General features: G+C 37.2%; 1 long non-coding RNA gene across 1 annotated transcript; it reads left to right on the top strand.

The window, feature by feature from the left end:
• The first annotated feature begins 1,485 nt into the window (after positions 1-1,485).
• Positions 1,486-3,724, top strand: LOC141400058 (uncharacterized). The gene is made up of 2 exons (XR_012412071.1): positions 1,486-1,726; positions 1,807-3,724. It is a non-coding gene; the product is annotated as an uncharacterized lncRNA (long non-coding RNA).
• Positions 3,725-7,560: the final 3,836 nt, after the last annotated feature.

Raw genomic sequence — 7,560 nt, 5'->3', positions numbered from 1 at the left:
ATTGGGCCGGACAATAGCGATTATGAAAATATTATGGGCAAACATGGGATAGGTGTGTGCAATGATAATGGCGCTATTTATAGATACATGCAGCAACTACGACCTTAAGATAGCAGGATCAGTCTTCCCACACAAAAACTGCCATAAGTACACATGGAAATCACCAGCTGGAAACTTTCACTCGCAAATAGACCATATGCAGTGACCACTACATGTTAGTGGCTGAACTCCGACTTGATATGTGGTTAAAAAAGAAAAGGTGCCAAACACAAAGAAGATATGACGTTGACAAACTTCAAAACGAAGAAATACGAAACACTTTTTCTGAAAAAAATCGCCGCAATACATTTCGATGAAAATAGATCGCAGAGTCAAAACCAAATGTCCAGCGATTCGAAATGGAGTAACATTCGAGACAACATTCAATGTGCATGTGAAGAAATCTTAGGAGTGCAACAGAGAAAATCACGCAAGTGGATTTCACCGTCTAGCTGGAATCTCATTTCTGCTAGAAGAACAGTAAAACTCGAGCAACTAAAAGCTCCAAGGGGTGATAAAGTTGCGATACTGTCCGGCCAGTATAAATTACTTACCAAACAAATAAAGGAACAACTAAGAAAGGATAAAAATGACCACCACATTAAAATGTCAAGCGAGGCTCAGTTGGCTGCTAATATGGGCAATATGAAGGATCTATATAAAATAATGAGGGAATTAAGTAAGCCAAAAATGCAGAAAACAAAGCCCATTTTAGATGACGATGGAATGTTGAAAACCAACAAAGAAGAACAACTCGTGGTCTGGAAAAAAAACATTTCGAAAAGACGCTCAACATAATTCATGATGAAAATATCGATGATATCCTCATACGGAGGCAACACAATACCAATAGAGGCATAAGTGATAGACCGCCTAGCTTGATAGAAGTAAAGAATGCAATACTAGCTCTTAAAAATGGTAAAGCACCTGGCTGCGATGGTCTGCCAGCTGAATGTTTTAAAGTCAACCCAGAGGCTACTGCAACAATACTTCACAACCTGTTTGAGCATGTTTGGGAAACAGAGGACATACCTACGCAATGGAAAGAATCCATCGTTATAAAACTACCGAAGAAGGGAAATCTAAGTTTATGTGACAACTGGCGTGGAATATCAATAACACCCACCGTCACAAAAATTTTTAATAAGATTATTTTAGATAGAATTGCGGAGCCCTTGAATAAACTTATATCTCCAACACAAGCCGGATTCATGCCTCATAGAAGCTGTATAGATCATATCAACACTATCCGTATATTGATTGAACAGTCTGTAGAGTTCAACTCAACACTCTACATAACGTGTTATGTCAGCCGATAATTTATTGAAATTGGTACGACAGCCGATGAAAGTTTATTACGTCCAATTTTAGGCATCACCCTAATTTCAGGGTTGATTAAAATCAGCTGTTCTTTACAGTATGTGGCAACACTGTCTTCGAAAAACTGGAGGCAAATTCAGTTCTGCCAACATACAAAATTGATTTCTAGAAATCTGAAGAAAATCTTGCAATGCAAAAAGGCGGCCATTTTGATTTAACGAAATGACAATGAATGTCATTTCTAAAAGTACAGCAAGCAAGTTAAAACAAATTAGAAAATCAGTTGTGGCGGAATAAAATAAAGTTTTCCTCTAAAGGAACATTGCTCCATATACCATTAAAAGTGTTTTTGGCTAATGCTTAATAGGTGAGTGGTGTTTAAGAAAAAGCATTTTGTTGGGCAAAGCCTAAAAGAATTTTGTGTGTTTTCTCCTTGTTTCCCTTCAGGCGTACGGTAGCGGCAAGTTGGCTTAGCAAACCTCGTGGCATCAGAGTGGACTCATTTTAAAACCACCTGAATAACACCTGCAACTGGAATTGGCCATCCAATAAACCAAATGCCATAACCCTACAACTACCCGGCGTTCCAATTAGACATAAATTTGGCATTCCATTTTCTTTTCTGAGTCGGCAATAAGAAAACTCATATGCCGCACCACATTACAACAATCATATGGAACACAGTAGACGCAACAATACAAAAGCTTCCAAATTTCTAATTGGAAGTAAGTAGTCATTTCAATTGATGATAAATCACAACCCCATCTACAGTTGATGACATCTGGTCCATATCGTCTCCACTTCACACAAGCCCGAGTCCGCCAAAGCCACTTGCCATCACCATTATTCACCCCCCCGCTTTTTATTTTGTGCACACACACACGCACATATACAGATCAGCAAAATTCCTGTTGTGCGTAATGAATATTGTCTTTGCTGTTTCATACATTTTGTGCCATGAGCATTTAACACCTACATGCTGCTAGCCATCACATTTTTCGTGGACAAGGCCACCATCATCCGCCAACAAGAAATAACACCACCTCAAAGCAGTGACTGTAGAAAACCTCATAGTGTCACCAGGAACGTGCATCCCGGAATATCATTATACATACTCGTCTCTAAGGAAGTCTCAAGATCTCGTAACATTTTTACATCGTGGGAACTCGAGATAAGTACCTATTGTCCGGAACCAAATTGTGAGTTACCTGTAGTCTGAGTAGTGTCAAGCTGCTGTATAAATCCATTTACAGTCAGCATACAGTAAACATTTTGTCCTAGTGCCATTTCCTTCTCCGTCACAGACGGGGAAGAAATTGGTCTAGCTTTTCCATATATTGCGCCGACGGTCAGCCGGTTTATTTCTATATAACTTAATCATGTATCTTTAGTTGTACTATATACATAAGTCATGTATGTAAATTGATACATAGGCGTATGTATAGATGTTCAGCTTCTGTGTACAGTCATATATACATGAGGCATAGTGTTCGTAACCGATTTAACGGTGAGTCATCGGGATTCGTAGTGACTATAACGGCATTCTTAATCACGTGTTACAACAAGACGACCCTCCAGATTAGTAGATTTATTCAACTCGATATAACATTCGTATCTCAGCAACATATTATAAGGGTGAATATATCTTGTTTTAAACGTGATTTAAGGAAGGTGTTCTGTCATATTTTATGAAATAGTTGATCACATGAGTGACTAAGATACCCTTTTCCGGTTACCAATACTATACCTATATAATCGCTTATTTAGAGATACGAAACTTGTTATATTTAAATAACTAAATGACTATAGTCAAGTCATAAAATTTCAAGAGTATTTGATTACTTTTATGTTGATGTTTCACAACGTTATGAATTCATTTTAGAAACCTAAAAATAATTATAAAAAGATTTTGATATTATATAGAGATCTTTTGATCTTATAAATTATAAATTGATCTTATAAAATAATTTCATTTACGATTAACACAAACGCAACCTTCAAATGTTAATGAAGGTTCCCCATTCTTTTATACGGCGATTCATACCTTGTATGAATCTAGACCCTTACCATTTGAGCTCATTAGGTAGGTTGAGGTTATACTGAATAAAAGGTGCACATTGGCACCGAATGTGGAACCCTCATCAAAATTTTTATGAAACTTCGATTCATTCTGCTTGTTTTTTTTTATATCCCTTAGATATAGTAAAACCTGTTTTCTTTTTTTTATGAAACGATTTTTGAATTCTCGATTAACTTAAACTTAGATCTAAGTTTATATTAGATTTAAGCATTATCTCAACTAATTTTAAGATACGTTGTTATCCCTTCATGAATAAATGAAATATCTGCGAATATGAAAAGATAATTATTAAGAATGTTCTAATGATTTAAGAAGGGTGGATTAAAAAGGGAGGTTACAGCCTGGTTAGATTTTGGGGGCCTTCACATATCGTGAAGCCCGTATGGGGGTTCTTGTAGAACCCATGGGAGGGCGAAAGGGGCCCATTTCCATCTAGGGGTACCCAGTACAACAACAGCGCTATCTTCAGACAACAACAGCAACTATAATTGATATTCCTTTATGGTTTGTTATACTATTAATTTTTTTTTTGTGCGTAGCCGTGTGTGAGTGACTGAGTGTAGCCGGTACACAAAATAATTTTTGAGCCTCTTGTCACCTTGGCAAACCAATCGACAGTTTCACACACGCCCCTGAACGTTACAAAATGGCGCCCCAACGTAAAGCAAATTTTAAATTTTGATTTTATTGATTGTGTTTTCTGATTCTTGAGTTTTGTTACATTACAATGTTCAATTGCTTCAGAGCAAAGTCAGTAAGAAATAGTTTGCAAGAATTCCATCTTATTGCATACGTTTTGTCAGTCTTGTACAATTGTTTGTATGACAATTGCAGAATTTTGCGACAAAATGATGGTCAAAATTTTTACCTTTTCGATTCAGACATTGCTAATACATAGTCATTTGCGGTTGGCATGTATGTTTAACTGCAAATTCGCGGTATTAGGCATTTTCTGTTTGTATATAATTTTAGTCAGAGTTTCTCTTTTGAAACTTAATATAGCCTGAAGATACTTCGTTTTTTTTTCTCGAAGATGTTGTTGTTGTTTTTTTTTTCGTTTATTTGGCTGTTAACTAACCTTTTTAATAATCACCCGGAAAATCATGAACATTTGTATTTGCGATATTTTACACCTTACTCGTTACTGTAAATTTATGAGACATTCTGGAATTATATGAGACTGATAGTGATTGATATTTTGGGAGAAGTACATTCCGATATTTCTGTAAGGATAGGAGTTTATCAAGGATTACATGTATGTTAATAGTAGCTACTTTTATATTGACAATAGTTATCTGGGAGATATTAAAATTTTTATTTGGGCATTCAAAATCATATCTAGGAGTCAGGAATTCAGTTTTAAGAACATTTTTATGTACGGCTGGGAAAGTTAGTTCCTAGTTCGCCGTCTTCATTCGAACGTATGAGTAATTTAATACAAGCTGATTTGTCATATTACGTATACGTTGTCTGTTAAAACAAATGTTTTAGATTGGCACATCTACACAGTTACCTGATACACGAATATAGCTGCTATTTATGATTTTGAGTTTTATTGAGGAGCGAACATCTGGGGAATTTTGATTAAATTTTGGCAGATAAGATTGTTGTTGTTTACATTTGTAATCCTTGTGGAATTCGAACCTTCTGCTTGCTACCACTAAGCTTGTTCAACCTAAAATTATTTAGAAATATTTTCTGGAAATTATTTGGAGTAAAATTGTTGATATTGATTGTTGGAACATTTGATACTTCGTCGTTTTAAAACTTTGTCTGGCATCTACACTTAGGAATTTTTGCACGAATTTATTTCCATACCGTTTTGGTAATTGAATATAGAGTTTCGTCGTAGGACGTGTGGAAACCTTTCGGACTTTTTTTTTTGTTGGGATCTGTGGTGCATTAGTTTTTGTCAGATTTGTCAGAAGTGATAATAATTTACTATTCACTTTGCTGGAATTTTCTACCGTGGTAGTTACCACTCTATTTCCGATTGCGTGAGGCATAGGGTCGTCGCCCTCAAGACATTTGTTTTTCTCTTTTTCTTGATTAAAAGACGGCAGGAGGGGTTTGATAGGCTCAAACTACCGATTGCTAGTTCTTACTTTTAAAATATATAAGCTTTAAGTAGTAATATATTTTTGTTTGTTTTCACGTACACACAGGGTGTACACAGAACTGGACTAACTGTATCTGAAGACTGGTCTTCAGTTCGACTCGAGGTCTGCTGAAGTACCTTAAGGTTGTAGGGGCGGTTAGTCTGGAGAGCCTTCGGACGGCAGCGCTCAACCTTGAGTTGGAGCATTTTCCGTAGGACTGGTTGTTGTCTGGTTGTCGATTTCCCAGTGTATCTTTAGAAAGCCGTTCTATGCTTAACTAAAGATACACTGAAGAGACCTCGAGAAACTCTTTGAGGAAATTCTAACCGGCAACAATCACTCCTACGTTTTGAACAGTTTACCCCATAGAACAATAGGGGTAGGCGAAGAGAACTGAAGAGCCTATCGAAGTTCTATTTTATTTTCCTTTTACCAGCCAAGACTATTTATTCGAATATTATTCGAATTAATTTTACCCGGACTTACAACATTTATACTGATCTACCACAGCCTAGAGAAAAATAATTTATTGCCTCGATTTATTCTGTTTTACAGAATTTCTGAGCATTTGTTCTGGTTTCGAGATACTTTGCAAGATTTATTGATTTTTGATTCGATTCATTTCGAAAATACCTGACCTGTTGGAACCATTCAATTTTTATATTGAGTTTTGTTGTGTATGAGATTTTCAATATTGTACTTTTCGGAACCTAAAGGCAGTGGCCGTGATTGACTGTTTCATCTATATATCTTTGGTATTTTGTTGAATTTATGGTATCATACCTACCTTTTTGAAAACCTGTCGGTCATTAGAGAAGACATTTTTGGATTTTGAGCTTTTTATTGAAATTTCTTGTTGGACTGAGTAGTACAAGTACATTTTTTGTAACTTTTGTTGATTTGTGGGAGATTTCGTTTTGTTTTTGGAAACCATGCAGCCTGCTACAGGGGCCAAGCCAAAAACTTACGGCATTATTACCAGGTCGACAAGCCAAGCAGTAGGAGAAGCTGCTGGAACAGAACAAGGTACTGAATCTGGTAACCCTGCTAGCGCCGATGGTAACGATCCGCCGACACCAAACGAATTTGCAAGTCCACCTACTTTTGCGCAAGTAAATGAGCAACCAAGTACCATTACTAGGCCTTCGTTTAGTCCTTTGACAATTCGAGGCAATGATGAAGATCAGGTTGATAGACTTAGTAGCACAGGGGTTCTTGACGTTGTTCAGTCCGCTTTAGAGGTCACCCAAGCATCAATGGTTGAAACCATGAAAAAAGAAATGCAGACAGCAATTGCTGCTGCAGTTAGAGAAGCTTTTTCTAAAACAGTCCCTCCAGGGAATCCAAATGATAGGCGTGAATTACCTTCTCCGAGTATTGATTGGCCCCGAGAGTTGCCACCTTTACGAACTGATATAGGACATGTAGGTTCAGGTAGTCGTAACAATGAAGTTCCAAATCGTTATAGGGAAGATTTTTGTAGACCCAGACATCCATACCTCAGCAAGTGGGGCATTAAGTTCGATGCTACCCCAAAGACACCGAATGTTGAAGATTTTATATTTCGCGTAGAGCGACTTTGCAGAAGCTATGGGTGTTCCGAACAAGAATTAGTAGACGAATTTCACCACCTGTTAGAAGGCCGTCCTTGCCAATGGTATTGGGGAAAGATCCGACAGTATCCAAACATGAACTGGGAAAGTTTAAAGATCAGTATAGTTCATGAATTTCAACGTTTTCAATCCAACTTAGATGTGATGCGACAGATTATGGATAGGAAGCAGGGAAGAGATGAGTCTGCTACACAATATATCGATGCTATTAATAACCTGCGCACTCAGTTGAGGGAACCTTTGAAGGATTTCGAGGTTATTGACATCCTCAAAGCTGGATTGAAACCCCGTCTTGCTCATTTGACATTTAGTGGAACTTTTTACTCCGTGGAACAATTTAGAAATGAAGTCAGGAAAGCTGAAGAGTTTCTTGAAAGGGAATCTTCATCGAGATTTAGGACAAGTCCAC

Source organism: Musca autumnalis, unplaced genomic scaffold, assembly GCF_047663935.1.
Source record: "Musca autumnalis isolate F117 unplaced genomic scaffold, ASM4766393v1 scaffold_1, whole genome shotgun sequence".
Lineage (NCBI taxonomy): Eukaryota > Metazoa > Arthropoda > Insecta > Diptera > Muscidae > Musca > Musca autumnalis.
The sequence above is the reverse complement of the archived record's forward strand: the minus strand, read 5'-3'. Positions and strand labels throughout refer to the sequence as shown.